Source organism: Gorilla gorilla, chromosome 15 (assembly GCF_029281585.2).
Source record: "Gorilla gorilla gorilla isolate KB3781 chromosome 15, NHGRI_mGorGor1-v2.1_pri, whole genome shotgun sequence".
NCBI lineage: Eukaryota > Metazoa > Chordata > Mammalia > Primates > Hominidae > Gorilla > Gorilla gorilla.
The window spans coordinates 32,696,709-32,712,570 of NC_073239.2; the positions used below are offsets into that span (position 1 = coordinate 32,696,709).

Sequence of the window (15,862 nt, forward strand, 5' to 3'; positions counted from 1 at the left end):
TGGCTTCTGAGTTTTGTGTCATGATTAGAAAGGCCTTTCTTACTCCAAAAGTATAAGATATTCAATTATAAGATTTCCTGTAGTTATTCAATGTGTGTGTATGTATGTTTAAATCTTTTGGCCATCTGATATTTGTGCTTGTGTGGGAAGTGAGATAGAAATCCGGGTAAGTTTTTTTCCCAAATGGTTAACCAGTTGTCTCAGCACTGTTTGAGTAACTCTTCCATGCCTTGGTTTCTTTATCATTACCATATGTATTTGAGCCTATTTCTGGACTCTAGTTCATTTCATTGATTTGTGTGTCTGTTCCCAAGTCAGGATTTTAATAGATATTGCAAAGAGGAAAAAGAAAGTGCTAAAATTGCCATAAAATAACTTCAAATAGAAGAGTATGGCAATTCAGAGGTGGGAGAGAGTATTTTTAGTTGGGGTCTGAAAAAGCTTCATGAAAGAGGGACATTTAAGATGAAGCTTGAATGATGAGCACTATGTTGGGCAAAGGGAATAAAGAGCAAAGTCATGGAGGTGGTAAATATTTGTGCACATTTGCATCGTGTCTCTGTGAAGGAACTCATGCTCCACCACTGGTGTTTTTATGCATGCATGTCTTGAGCACAGTTAAGAGGATAAAGACATTTTCATGTTACTCTTTTGAGGCATTTTGAGGACACATTTATTAATCATAATAGCTACACGTTGAATATCTACTGTTATCCCATAGACATAGGGGTATCTATGTCATTTTTAATTTTTGCTACAATGAGCAAAGTTGATATTCCCATTTTAGAAATGAGGAAAATGCCCCAGGCAGTTTAAATAACACCTAAAAGTGGCTGGATTGAGATTAAAATGCATGACCAGCAATTTAAAAAATCAGAATAGAAAATACCACAATTCATCACCTATGGTTAGGGTGTTTGTAGCAGAAGCTGTTCCTGCTCCACTTATGTCACCTGGGATCCCTCTGCTATCTCTGTGTAGACCAGTTGAATCCCAGTGTGCATTCTTTCCCAAAAGCCAGCATGCTGTTGGAAGGTACAAGAGAGCCAGAAGTGCCTGGGAATTTATGTCCCTTCCCTCCCCTCACGCCTTTAACCAATGACTGATAGGGGTGGGGATAGACATACTCTAGCTCTTTTGCCCTCTCACTGGATGACTGAGGTGTGACCTATGATGTTCCCCAAGCCCTCTGAGGGAATGTATCAAAATTGCCTTCCATGGGACTTGGCTTGATGTTGTACCCTTACTTGGCCCCTTTCTACTCCTACTTTCTCACATATCTCTTTTCTCTGGGAATAGTTCCTAATAAATCACTTTCATGTTCATCTTCCTCTAGGGCAGCACTGCTTTAAGAAGCTTCTGTTGTAGTGATGTAGGAGAGTGTGTGTGTGTGTGTGTGTGTGTGTGTGTGTGTGTGTGTGTGCATGCGCATGCATTCCGTTATCATTTAACATGTATTTCTTAGTGTGGAGCCAGTTTGAAAGCTCTATACTGGCTGTTCTATACTACATTAAACTGCCTGTTTGGGTATAGTTCACTGAGCTGGAAATTCTTCTTGATGCCCCCAAATAAGAACTGCAGATCAGATTCCAAATCTTATTGCTTATTTGAGTACAGTGACTTAAAATACGTTAATAAAAATCTAGGCTGGACACAGTGGCTCACATCTGTAATCCCAGGACTTTGGGAGGCCAAGGTGGGTGGATCACTTGAGGTCAGGAGTTTGAGACTAGGTTGACTAACGTGGCAAAACCCCATCTCTACCAAAAAAAAAATACAAAAAAATTAGCTGGGTCTGCTGGCATGTGCCTGTAGTCCCAGCTACTCAGGAGGCTGAGGCAGGAGAATAGCTTGGACCTGGGAGGCGGAGGTTGCAGTGAGCTGAGTTCGGGCCGCTACAGTCCAGCCTGGGTGACAGAGCAAGTCTCCATCTCAAAAACAACAACAACAACAACAACAAACAACAACAACAACAACAAGTGTTAGTTATGGCTGTAAAGAACACAGTCAATTTTGATACTATTGGCTAGGCTGGTCTTTGACTTCTTGGGCAGCCAACCCTACTAAACAGTTTCCAAAGTTCAGGCTTCCCTTTGCCAAAGTTGATAAGTGTGGTGTAAAGGTTGTGTTAGTTGAGTGTTAATTTTTTGCAGACTAGCAGAGACGAGAAGACCAGGTTTGCCTTGTAGCAGAGCCAGAAGGTGTGCCTGACCACAGGGCAGGATAGTCACGCCAGGACTCTGACCCTCAGCTTGGCTTAGATGGAGAGAGGCAAGGTGTACAGAATTGCTTTGCATTTACCCCCAAATACAAGGTAGTTAAAAGAAGGGAAGATAACACACCACATACTCACTACCAACCAATGAGACCTAGCAAAGACGTCACACAAATCCTTGTCAGATTTGTGGGGATCCTGGGGCAGTCCTGACTGCCAGAATCCACTGGAGGCCATGAGTAGAGGGCTGAGGACATCATTTCTAAGTACAGTGGAGATGAAATCTGGAAGGTAGTGCAAAGGAAAGGGCAGGAGACTCATCTTCTCAGGGAAGTCGTGGGATCCCTGCCATCACATATGTCCGCTGATGACCCTTATTTGTCAGTGCATGACGTAACATTGTCTACACGTTTAGAAAAGAGCAAAAATATGTTCAAAAATCTGATGGAATGATTAAGACACAAGGAGGGAGATCTAAACTCATCAAATTTAGGATGAAGATGGCTGTGAGTTAAGAATTTATAGGGAGTTGGGCACAGTGGTTCGCGCCTGGAATCCCAGCACTTTGGGAAGCAGAGATGGGAGGATCACTTGAGGCTAGGAGTTTGAGACCAGCCTGGGCCATATAGTGAGACTCTTATCTCTACAAGAAATAAAAAATTAGCTGATCATGGTTGCGTGCACCTGTAGTACCAGCTACTCAGCGGTCTGAGGAGGCAGGATGACTTGAGTTCAGGAGTTGGAGGCTGTAGTGAGCTATGATTGTGTCACTGCATTCCAGCCTGGGTGACAGGGTGAGATCCTGTCTCTAAAAAAAGTGGAATTTTTAGAGTCTAATATTGTCCCAAAGAAGATCCATATGTTCTGGTAGGCATGAATATTCTGGACATCCTGAAGCTGTGATGCAGCGTGGAGAGTGGGTGCACATCAGCATCACCAGCACCTCTGTTAAGCAGAATACTGTGCATGGGTATTAATCCCTGGTGGGGAATTCTGTGCAACTATTAAGAATCCCAGAGGAGAACTCTAAACACCTTGCCAGCTTCTACTAAGGTTCCTAGATCTGGCAGGTTTCTAGATCTGGCAGGAGGTTTTGCCCAAACCCAGCTGCCAGTGTATGAGTTTGGTGAGACAGAGCACTTGTGCAACATGTCAGGCAAAGCAAGTTTAGTACTCCCAGGCAGGGAGCAAGGGCCAACAGAAGTCTAGGATCCATGATGTGCTGGTCCCCCAAGGCTTAGGGAGGCTGCCCAGGGTGGATGCAGTCTTATCTGTATGTGCTCCACTATACATCTGATATAGTTTGGATATTTGTCCCCTCCAAATCTCATGTTGAAATGTGATCCCCAGTGTGGAGGTGGGGCCTGGAGGGAGGTGTTTGGGTCACAGGGGTTGATCCCCCATGAATGGCTTGGTGTCCTCCCCGTGGTAATGAGCGAGCTCTCAGCTATTAGTTCATGTGAGATCTGGTTGTTTTAAAGAACCTGGCACCTTCTCCTTTCTCTTTTGCCCCCTCTCATGCCATGTGACATGCTGCCTCCCTCTTTGCCTTCCACCATGAGTGGGAGCTTCCTGAGGACCTCACCAGAAGCTGAGGAGATGCTGGTGCTAGGCTTCTTGTAGAGACTGCGAAGCCGTAAGTCGAATGAACTTCTTTTTTGTATAAATTGCCCAGATATTCCTTTATAGCAAAACAAAATGGACTGATATAGCACCACTACTGAGGGACCCTGAAAGCATTCTGCTCTGGTTTTATACCTCAGAGGCCACTTGGATTGATGAGCCAAGCATTGCAGGCTGTTCTAGGAATGACAGAGACAAAGCCTGGGCTATTCTGGGCATTTCCTCCTATCTCAGAATATTGCATTCTCTGTACATTCTGCCCAAGAATTGCAAGCAACGGAGAGTCAGCCAAGGCTATTTGCAGGCTTGTCCTCCTGTCTGGTTGAAGGATCCTTCAGCACCAGCCAACTCTCTCTCCTGGTTCCATGTTCACTCTGCTACTTTCTAATTATTACTCCAGGTTGGAGGGATGGATGATGGACAACTTTTCTCATCGCTGGAAGGGCATGTTCCCCACTGAAACTGAATCCACTGTTTTTTGTTTGTTTGTTTATTTGTTTATTTTTGTTTTTGAGACAGCATCTGGCTTTGTTGCCCAGACTGGAGTGCACTGGTGCAATCTCGGCTCACTGCAACCTCTGCCTCCGGGGTTCAAGAGATTCTCCTGCCTCAGCCTCCCAAGTAGCTTGGACTATAGGCACGCACCACCATGCCTGGCTAATTTTTATATTTTTAGTGGAGACAGGGTTTCCCCATGTTGGCCAGACTGGTCTTGAGCTCCTGACTTCAAGTGATCCACCTGCCTTGGCCTCTCAAAGTGCTGGGATTACAGGCATCAGGCCACTCCACTGGGTTTTGAGACTCAGTCAATTTTATGTGTGTTTAGGTTACTTAGCTGCATTCCTAAAGTCTCTGAACCAGTCAGCCAGGAGCTTGGACATCAAGACCTTGGACGGAGTTTGGGGCCAGTTTTCAGCATCAAACGCCCTCCAAGGTCTTGATATCCAAGCTCCTGGCTGATCTGGGAGCCACAGCAGGGGTCAGGGCCCTGTGATCCCCAGCCTGAAACTGGCAGTCAGATTTCACAGGCTTCAGACCACAGAGGAGCACTAGGACCCCACCAGAGGTGGTCCTGAGGCTGAGCTGAAGGCCCTGGGGATGGGCTATGCAAGCTGATTGCTCACTGCGAGTAGCAAGAGGTGAGTGTTGCTGGGACTCTAGAGTTCAGCAGCAAAGCGTTGCTTTCACATGGGGGTAGCATGAGACAAACCTCAGACTGGAGGGGGCAGCAGGGATGGAAGGGAGATGGGCGGTCAGTTTCTGGTTTGCCTGCTGTTCCCGAAGAGTTAGATGAGAAAGAGACTTTTGGGCTGTTTCCAGGAGGAGCTCTGCTAAATTCCAGCAGTGAGGAGGCCCCCTCCCCACTCAGGATTCTGTTTCTGTCCAATTTTCAAGGTGGGTGGTTCCCATGAAGCATAGCAGGGCAGGATGTGGGGGAGAGCTTTGGCTCATAGTGCACAAGTATTAAATATTTTAAGCTACATGATATTCACACAGTACTTCAACATAAACCTTAACTGTAATTGTTGCAAGGATACACCATTTTCCTCCCAAGCAGATTCTAATTAATCAACAATATGCTGATCAAGCATCTGCAGGAGAAGCAGTGTGCTAAACACTGTAGAAAATTAAAGATTTACAGCATAAACTTCATCTTTGCACTGAAGGAATTTACAAGCTAGCTGAGGAAATAGGATGCATCAGTGAAACACCTAGAAAACAAAGCCAAAAAAAGCGCTAAACTAAGTGGGATTCATCAGCACCTCTTTTCCACCCTTCCACTGCATCTCTCCCACAGAGTGGCTCAACCTTGCCCCAGTCGGCAGAACTCTGGGACCACGAGGCAGATCATATGAATCTTCCCTCCAGTGTCCCACTCTTTCTTTATCCCATGGAACATAGTCACTGTTGGTAACTAGTTCCTCTGCACCCCTTCACTCCTTCCCACAGGGCTCAGTGGACTGAGAGTGGGAGAGTGTGAGGGTGATGAGGGGAGAAGGTGGTTTTGTGTGGATATATCCAGAAAATGGACACTGCAAAGGCGATCATGCTAGATAAAAATAGGTTTAATTTCTTCGGTTGTCTTCTGCTAAAATGGAATGGGTCTGGTTAGTTGGAGGGGTCAGACATCTCTTGTTAAATTGATAAGCATCTGCTGTATCTCATTTGTGCAGAAGGAAGATAAAAGGCCATCGGAAGACCTGGGTGTGGCCTTCTTGGGGCTCTTCTGGTTGCCTAGTAGCTTTTCCATGTTTTCTCGCTATGTCTTTATACCCATGTCCTTTCAATGTACATTTCTCCCTAGTTGTGCTGATGCTTGTGTGACTGTCATCATTTGTGTACGATCCTCTGAATTAGACAGGTTCAAGAGAGTGACAAAAGTATTACTGGAACCTACTTTTTTTATTAGGCCAGCCTTTCTCAACAGGATTTCCAGGAAAGAATTAAGGTCTACAGAACATTATTTGAGTGACTGTCTTCTCAGTTTCTCTAGGATGTGACATAATTAGTTCCATTCTAGAAGAACGAGAAATATAAGTTAATTCATTACATAAAATAGATGCCTTTGGGCATTAGGGCTTAGTTTGCTCATGTAGCCCAGATTGAGAAGGGCTGCTCTGGGCCCTCGTCCAAGAGTCTCAAGCAACATCAGAGCTCCCTCCTTTTCTTGGCCTGCCTCAGTTGCTGCAACTGACCCATAATGACTTCTTGAGTCATGAGTTTGACAGTGTACACTAAATGTAATTGGAGTTCAAAGGACAGACCAAGGCCCTGTGGGGGGTAGTATGTGGAGTTATAATGGTTTAGGCATTCCAAGGTCATCTAATATTAACTTAGAATAGGCAGTGAACTTGGAGAGAGAAGACTTGAAACTTTGCTCTCTCCCTCATTCCTTATCGGGGACTCTGTAAGGCAGGATGGCGAGTAATGACTTCCCTCTGTGGTAACGGAGTAGAAGTTCTCTGTTCAAAAAACTTTAGATCTTGTAAACAGTGATCTAAATCAGCAGTCCCCAATCTTTTGGCACCAGGGACTGGTTTTGTAGAAGACGGTTTTTCCACGGACTGTGGGGTTTGCAGTGGATGATTTTGAGATGATTCAAGCTCATTACATTTATCGTGCACTTTATTTCTATTATTATTACATTATATATTATATACATATATATATATATATAATGTAATTGTACAACTCACCATGATGTAGAATCAGTGGGACCCCTGAGCTTGTTTTCCTGCAACTAGATGGCCCCATCTGGGGGTGATGGGAGACAGTGACAGATCATCAGGCATTAGATTCTCATAAGGAGTGTGCAACCTAGATCCTTTGCATATGAAGTTCACAATAGGGTTCACGCACCTATGAGAATCTAATGCCTCTGCTGATCTGATAGGAGGTGGGGCTCAGGTGGTAATGCGAGTGATGGGGAGTGGCTGTAAATACAGATGAAGCTTCCCTTGGTCGCCCACCACTCACCTCCTGCTGTGCAGCCTGGTTCCTAACAGGTCATGGACTTGTCTGGTCTGTAGCCCAGGGACTGGGGACCCCTGATCTAAATAGCAAAGCTGAATAAAGTAAGCCTATCCCATCTGATATAAATTGAGAGTTGTTAGGATTTGGCATGGCGCATCAAGGTGTTGAGTAATCTGGTGTTCATCAGTATTGACAGGTAGAGAAGATAAGGATGTTTTGAGCTCATCAAGACAGGAGCAGACACCTGTTGGGACAAGAGAGCACAGCAGCAGGCTGGTTCTCCCATCCTCATACCCTGTCATATGATGCTGGTCAGGAGGAGACTGGGGAAATATTGTGATATTATAGGTTAAATCTTTGGGAAAGCATTTTTTGAGTCAGGCTTGGTCTGGACATTGTCTGACTCCCATGGCTTGGAGGTTGCCAGGGCGATGACACATTCCTTCAAGATTTTGGTTTCTTTCCTGGCCAGATCTAGCAGAGCCAAGTTTTCTTGGGTGCCTGCAGGCTGTCAGAAGAACTCCATCCTTGCTTCTCTGTCACTACTGTGCACTGAATCCTGCCTGAAGTCCTCCACTTCCGCCTTTGGCTAGGAACCCTTCCTTTCTTCCCTGCTGGACCCAGGGAGGAGGAGAGGCAACATCACAACTTTCTGTGCTTCCATCATAGCTGTGGGACTGTCTCTGTGTAAAGTCCTGCTGGCCTAGAGTTTCTAGCTTCTAGTGTCACCTGTGGAACTACAGAATTTATCCTTATTCCAGGTTAAGTTCCTCTGCTATACATTCTCATGTACTTCCTTTTTGAAATAATTATTAACTGAATGAGTGCTTATTTAATATTTATTTTCCTGAGCTAGACTATGAGCTCCATAAGATATGGAACGAAGTCTGTCTTGGTCACTGACATATTCCTATTGCCAAGCACAACAAAATCACTGTAGGCATTTCAAACAGGGAATTTAAAACAGGAAATTGGTTACACGATGGACTGGGCTGAGAAGCCAAATGGGCTGGTGAAACAACCACATATTAGTGGCAGCGGAAGCTGCTACCACCCCGAGGGCTGGAAGGACACAAGAAAGGAGTGGGGAACAACTTCATTCTGATTAACTTCATTCTGAATTATATGGAATTAAAATTTTTTTCTTCTGGTAGGAGTGCCCACAATACTAGTAAAAATGTAGGCCATTTAACATTACCCTATTTGAAATCCACCATAGCCTTCTTGAGTTTCAAATCTGAAATCTGCAGGGATAATGTTTCTCAAAATGACAAAAGCACCATTTCTGAGGCAAAGATCCAGCCTGTCCTGGGCAGGTTGGCCCTTGGTTAGGATTTCAGGTCACGCTTGCCGATAGATCAGAACCCTGGGAGGCTTCCATCTCAGATGGGCTGTGACCTTTTGGATGCAGAGAAGGTTGTAATGCCACTTTTGTCCACCAGAGGGCTGCAGGGTCTCCCCTCACAGTCCAAACGGCTGAGATTTGGTGACTCAACCATGCCTTAGCAGGGTGCTGCCTTGAGGGGTCTCCTCTTAAGTACCTCATGTGTTGGAGGAGATCTGGGGGTGCAGAGGCTGCCCTGATTCCAGAAGGGAGGAATTTTGTATTCGGTTCCCTCATTTTCTCTCTCCCGGCTTCATTTTATGTTTAATAACAATTGATTTGAACAATTTAAAAATCGGGAAATCAAAGTGGGGGTGTGTGTGGGTGTGCATTTTGTGGGCAGGGTAGCAAGAAGTGGGAATAATTCTGGTCACATTAATTCATGCCTGAACTCGCAGCTTAAACATTATTTAATGTTGTAGAAATTCAGAGATGGAAAAGTGACCTTGGAAATAATTTAGCATCCCTTCATTTATAGCCAAAGAAATGAATGCGGCCCTTGCTGCTTGCGAGATGCCTGGAAGGTTCAGAGCCTTTAGGAATGCAGCTAATATGTAAGGTTATTAAAGCGTTTTTGGTAAGATTTTATTTCAGTATTCCAATCTTTCTTCCCTTTTCTTAGACTCAGCCTGAGCCTTAACAGCAGCAACAAAGCACAAAAAGGCATTTTTCAGTTTTCCATTGAAAGTACTTGGCTTTCTTGTTCTAATCCCATAATTAGACTTTGGATTCTTTCCAGACTCCATTGAATCAGAAGACAGAAAGGCCTGACATGGTAGAAAAAATTATCCGGGAAAATATTGGAGTGAGTAGAAAACCAGTCAAACTCCTAATTGCAAATTCTCTTAAAATTAATTGAAAAATGTTACTAAAGAATTTTCAGCAGTACAGCAAAGACCAGTCACTGAAGTAACTTAAGGGAGAATGCACTAAACTGAAAAAAAATCAATGTGGGTTTTCTAAAAAGTTTCAAAAAACGCCCAATGAGCCCACACAAAAAATTTTATTTTAATTAATCCCAAAGAAAGAAACAACCATGGGGAACCATACACAGAATTCAGAAAATGGCTGGAGCCTCTTTTCAAAGAAATGAAGTGGACATTACATCCTCCCTAGTGAAAGTCAGAATAAAAAAGAATGAAAGTAATGATTATTGCAAAAGACACATTGAAAATCATGTTTAAACTGCACAAAGCAGAAATGGCACTTAAATCAGTAAAGAAACCTGAGCAATAGATCCAGAATTTAAAGAAACTAAATTAAGAAATTAAACACTTCAGGAGGGCAGATCTGGGGAATAGATCTGAGTATTGCAATTTCTGAATAGTTAGACTTCCTGAGTAAGCCAAAGAAAGAAAAGGTCCTAAATCAATAACTAAAGATGCAGGAATACTTTATTCCAGAATCAATAAGAGATTAGACTTGAAATAGAGAAGAGTCACATGGTCTAACAGAATAGTTATGAACATTTAGGAAACAGTTCTCACACTTACACATCTTTTCATTTGATTTTTACAACAATGTGAGGTAGACAGATATTATTAATCTCCCATCTTACAGATAGAAATTAACCTCCAAGAAACTGAGTGATTTGCCCAAGGGATATAACTAGTAAGTGAAGAGTCCAAGTTCAAGTCCAGGTCCTGCTCTCCCAAGTGGGAGGGGTCTTATACATATTTTAAATAATAAGGGAAATACATCTTTGATGACACGCAAAAAGAGAAGATCACTCTTAAAAGAATATACATTGGAAACACGACTGGATTTTCTAGTAACATAAAAAGAGCTCAGTGGATATGAAACAATGTTACCAAGGATGAGAGAGAGAGAGAGAGAGAGAGAGAGAGAGAGAGAGAGAGAGAGCATGCATCCCCACCATACTTGACCTTGCCAAACTGCCTTTCATGTGGGGCGCGACAAAGAACTAAAAGCTCTTTGAGGTCCTAGAAATCCAACCAGTCACTCACTCGCCTTATTCCAACAGGCTCTGAGGACTGCTTCTAACAGAAGTCTGCATTAAACACAGAAACCTAAAGAGAAGACATTGACCTGAGTTATTTATTTATTACAGAAATACATAAACAGAACATTATGAGGAAGCTTTTTTTGTTGATAAGTATAATTATTGTATTTGGTGGAACAAAAGTAAGATGTGTCCTTATACCTGTATGAGGAATTACAACTGCTCTCACCTTTCTAAGAGAGTTATTTGGCTAAATGTGACATGAAACATTCCTTAGATTCAATACTACCACTCTGGGAACTTGTCCTAAAGCAATAATTCAAAGAAGAAAAAATTATAGATTGTTATACTGATATTTACAATTGTGAAAACTTGGAATAAAAACTGAAGAACTGAGTTTTACCCCAAATGAATATTATGTAGCTGTTAAAAATAATGAAGATGAAATATGTGTAAGAAATTAGCAATGGAAGTAGAACTAAACTTTTAACCATACTATGATTAAAACAACGAAAAATGTGTGTATGTAGATAAAAATTGGGATCCAACGTAGAGAAATGACATGAGTTAATTTAGGGTGGTGGAATTAAAGCTGAATTTAAAAAAATCTTTATATACTATTACATTTACAAATGGTTAGAAAGTTGCCAATGCTGCTGCTGAAACACTGGCAATCCCGCCCAAGTCAGAGGTTCATGGACTATGTCTGGAAGCATAAGAAACTGCTTACAGGTGCTGCCCCTGAGTAGGGGAAGCAGGGGCTTGTGGGCCTGGGGAAGAGGGCTAGGAAGTGACTTAATTTCACTATATGTGCTATATTCGTTGGTGCCTTTGGATTTTGTATTCTTTGCGTGTGGTGCCAATGAAAACATGATGTCTAGGCACAATAAATCTATACATATTTCTGACCTGTAAAATTTCCCCAATGGTCTGATGGTGGGACAGAAGAGTTGAAGCCAGTGTGGTGTTGGAAAATGCAAAACATTTAGTTACTGTGCCATATAAATGGAAAGGCAGAGAGTGGAGACAATGCCAAGGCTAAAAAGAGAACAATAGGTGGGAGTGAGCCTGCCTAGGAGTCCAGATGAAGCAGTGGAGATCAGGTAGAATCTTGGAGCTGTGGCCAAGGGAGCAGAAAACTGCAAAGATGGTGGCACAGACGGCAGAGGAAGAGTGTGAGTGGATGGCAAGGAGAGGAGCCACAGGGTGGCGCCAAGGCAGGCCAGGACCGCTCACTGTGGTGTAGTGTGGACAGACACTGAGGTATGGTGCATGCAGTGGGTGGCTGCTGTGGCCAGACATGCTGGGTGCATAAAGTTGGGGCACCAGGGAAGCGTGGAGCCGGGGCGCCTCCTGGGATGGCTGCTGAGACCAGTGCGAGTTGGGGAGGAAGCAGACGCACAGGCTGGGCCCAAGGTTGCGGAGCCAGTGGGGTTGGGTTAGCTGCAGATCTTGAAGGCTTCTTCTCTTAAACAACGAGTAGCATGGAAAGAACAGGATTGGCAGTCAGAAAGCCGAGGTTCAAGTCCCGCTTTGAGGACCAGCTCTGTGACCTTCCTCACTATTTTGTCATCCTCCAAATGGGTAATATTAGCCGCCTCGTGGAGGCAAGAGTGAAAACATCTGCAAGAAATAGCAGAGATAAGCGCTCTCTGAGCTGTAAACTGTAAAACCAGCATAACTCATCAGAGCAGAGAGGGGCCCAGTCACATTAAGGAGGTGGAGTGACTCTCAGGCCTGAATGAAGGTATTTTGTTAATTAGAACAAGGGCTAAAGACCCACAGACCCCAGGAGGAGGAGAGGCAGGCGTACATGCTAGTCTATGCCCTGCTCAGGTGAGGTGCCCAGCCCAAGGCCATGGTGTCTCTGGGTCCAGAAACAGGCATTGTGTTTTTGTGGAAAAGGATGTTTTATGCTACCCTGACCCCCATCAAACACTTGAGTTACGGTAACGCTTTTCCGATTGCATGGTTACCACGTAACCTCTCATAGCGTTATTTGGCTTCCCATGTAGCCTGCGCCTCAGGGATAGAACTTTCTGTCCTCCAGAAATTCTCATTGTTTACCAAAGTAGTTAAAAGCACTGATTTTGGAACCAGGTTGAGATTCTGGCTCTGCCACTTCCTATCGGTGACCTTGGGCAAATTATATGACGTTCTTTGTATCAGTTTCCTCATCTGTAAAATGGGATACTAAGAGTAGCTTCCTGTTCCTTGTGAGGAATAATGATAAATCATTTAAGGGCCCTCAGTGCCTGGCCTGGTAGGTGCCGTACACTTGTGGGGTTTATGGAAAATCGCTGACTTGGCATTCTGATTCATCCACGGTAGACTCTGTGAGCCTGCTCAGGGTGCTGCTGCCTAGAAGTTTGCTAGAGGAAGGGCATTCCAGGTAGAGGGCGTGGTTTGCTTGAGTCTTGGAAGGGTGAACAGGCTATAGGTAGCTGGGGTGGCTGCAACCTGGGCACATGGGGCAGAATGGTGGGAGATGAGACAGAGCAGATTGGGGCCAGATCCCTTGAGTATGGGCAATAACAGTTTGTGCTGTGCTAATACATTCTGATTTCATCCTATAGGCCATGGTCGTCCCCTGGAGAATTTTAGGCAGGTGAGCGACAAAATGGAATTTGTGTTTTAGATTTCGAGGTCCTTGACAGTGGGGCGGGGGCGGGGGTCTTGTTCATCCTTGTGTCATCAGTAAGTCACCCATCTTTTGACTCATAGTAAGAAATCAATGAGCATTTGCGAAATGAGTGAAAGACAACGCTGGAGACTATGGAGGCCAGAGGGGCATCAAGGAGACAACCCAGGGCCTGTTGCACTAGCCCAGGTGGGAGCAATGAGAGTGTGGACAGAGGCAGCAGGAGGTGCTGGGGGAAGGTCACACTCCCCTCCAACTTGGGAAGGAGGGTCACAGTATTTGGTGACTGATGGGGGAGATGGATGAAGTTAAAGCAAAGATGACTTTATATTTTTAGCTAGGGTGATGGCAAAACTACTAAAAATGAAAGGAAAAGAGGAGGAAGACCAGTGTGCTTAAGTTTAGGACAACAACACAATGTGAAGTACCCAGTGGATGTCAATGAGTTTTTTCTCTTAATAATTTGCCTGTAAGCAAGGCTGTCATTGCTAACACTTCTGATGAGCTCTCTTGAATCTCTGAGGGGACCAATAATTGCAGTTTCAAGGTGGGATCTGTAAAAAAAATCATGTGAACAGTTTTCACCCATATATGTTAGGTTACATATGTTATGAGACATGTTTGAAAAGGCACGTATAAGCAAATTTGTCTAAATTCAAATGTTACAAACACACAGTTATATACTTGTATATGTTGTGTGTGTATACCCAACTCTATACTGCTGGAAGTTGTGGAGACAAGCAGCACTATCTGACCCTGGCCCTGGGGTCTCTGAGTTGCCTGACAATGAGCCAGCTCTCAGACTCAATGTCCCGTGGGATGGAGGGCTCCCAAGGTCTCCAAGTTCTGGATGCACTGACATCTGAGAGACTTTTCCTACACAGTAGACATGTCAGGTTGAAACTGCTTGGTGTGTTATCTAACATGTTTATTCCTCCACGCAAGACTACCTTTATACATACCTCATTAAATGGAAGAATATCAAGGGGTGGAGTTTCCCTGCTGGCATCCCCATGGCACATTTATCCATTTGGCCCAAGCACACTTTTCAACAGGAGGCTGGGAGGGCAGGGACCTAGCTGGGCTGATCCTGCTCTCATGAGTTCCAGCTGCACCAGATGATGCTAGTTGGTGTCTACCCTGAGCCCTTTACACAAATACCAGTGCAGTCTTGTTTTAGATCCTGGGGAATAACAACTGATTTCTGTGGATGAGAAGTTCATATCACTTAGCAGAGGAAAATTTATTGTTTCATTTCTTAACGCATGTGTTTTAATTATTTCTGCCATCAGATTTAACAAAGCCCTAAAATGAAATTTGAAGTAGCATGAGGATTTTATGAAGATCTTGTACAATAAATTTCAGCTATATTGCCTTATTCACAGAATCTAAAAGACTGTTATTTGCTTTTCTTATTATTTTCAAGGGGAAAAAATTTCAAACCTTTCTCTCCAGGTCTCTTGAATAATAGTGGTGTATTTTTCTCTGTCATGGCATGGAGAAAGGCTCTCTTCTGCTGAGTTTATGGATTTTTTTAAGTTAATGATAATGGTTTGTTTGAAGTAGATTTTTGTATGTGTGTGTTTGAGGTGAAATTCGTGCAAAGAGAGGTGAAATAGTTGTCCAGGTTCTTGCTGTGACCAAGAATGTTTTATCTCTTAATGGGAACGAAAATAACACTTAAAAATCTTAGCTGGCTCTGTCATGTAGTCAAGTATTAAAAAATAACAAAAACCTCATCAATGACATTACCAGATTTTTTTTTTGTTGTTTTATTATTATTTTTTTGAGCACCCAGGCTGGGGTGCTGTGGCATGATCTTGGCTCACTGCAACCTCCGCTTTCCAGGACTCAAGCCATCCCCTGACCTCGGACTCTTGAGTAGCTGAGACTACAGGTGTGTGCCACCACACCCAGCTAATTTTTATATTTTTTTGTGGAGATGGCAGGGGAGGGGTCTCACTATGTTGCCCAGGCTGGTCTTGAGCCCCTGAGCTCAAAGCCATCTGCCCACCTCGGCCTCCCAAAATGCTGGGATTACAGGTGTGGACTACTGTGCCCAGCCTAAAGCACTTTGACTTTCTAATTAGTCAGGATACACTCGATACTGGTAACTGCTACCTGCATCAGAGATACCTGAAAATATCTCTGAATATAGTCTCTAAGGGAAAATGTTTTGAAAAAAGTGAAAAGCTGGGTGAAGAAGTACAGAATCACAAGTCGCATAGAAACAAAACAGAGCCAAAATATAAATAAAGAGTGTGTGCGCATACACACACACACACACACATTTTTTATATGCCTTATACTTTCTTTCTTGTACTCTGAAATAGAGAATATGATCATTCTCTTCTTTATATTCAGGAACGCAATAGGTAATTACGTATTTTTAGTGATCCCCTAGAAATCTTGATAAAATCGACCCAAAGTAAGAAACTGTAGTTAAGTTTTGTGTTAGTTTTGGTGGCATAAAATAAGGGAGGACTAGCCCAGGAAACTGTGGGCAGAGTCCACTAGCTACTTCTCTGCCCTGTGGTTCTATGTGGTCCTTGTAAAACCAGT

General features: G+C 43.6%; 1 long non-coding RNA gene across 1 annotated transcript in view; it reads left to right on the forward strand.

The window, feature by feature from the left end:
• Positions 1–4,823: 4,823 nt before the first annotated feature.
• LOC134757116 (uncharacterized) overlaps positions 4,824–15,862 on the forward strand; it is an 87,139-nt gene continuing 76,100 nt past the window's right edge. The window contains exon 1 of the long non-coding RNA XR_010130739.1: positions 4,824–4,977. This is a non-coding gene — a long non-coding RNA (uncharacterized lncRNA). The remainder of the gene's footprint in view (positions 4,978–15,862) is intronic.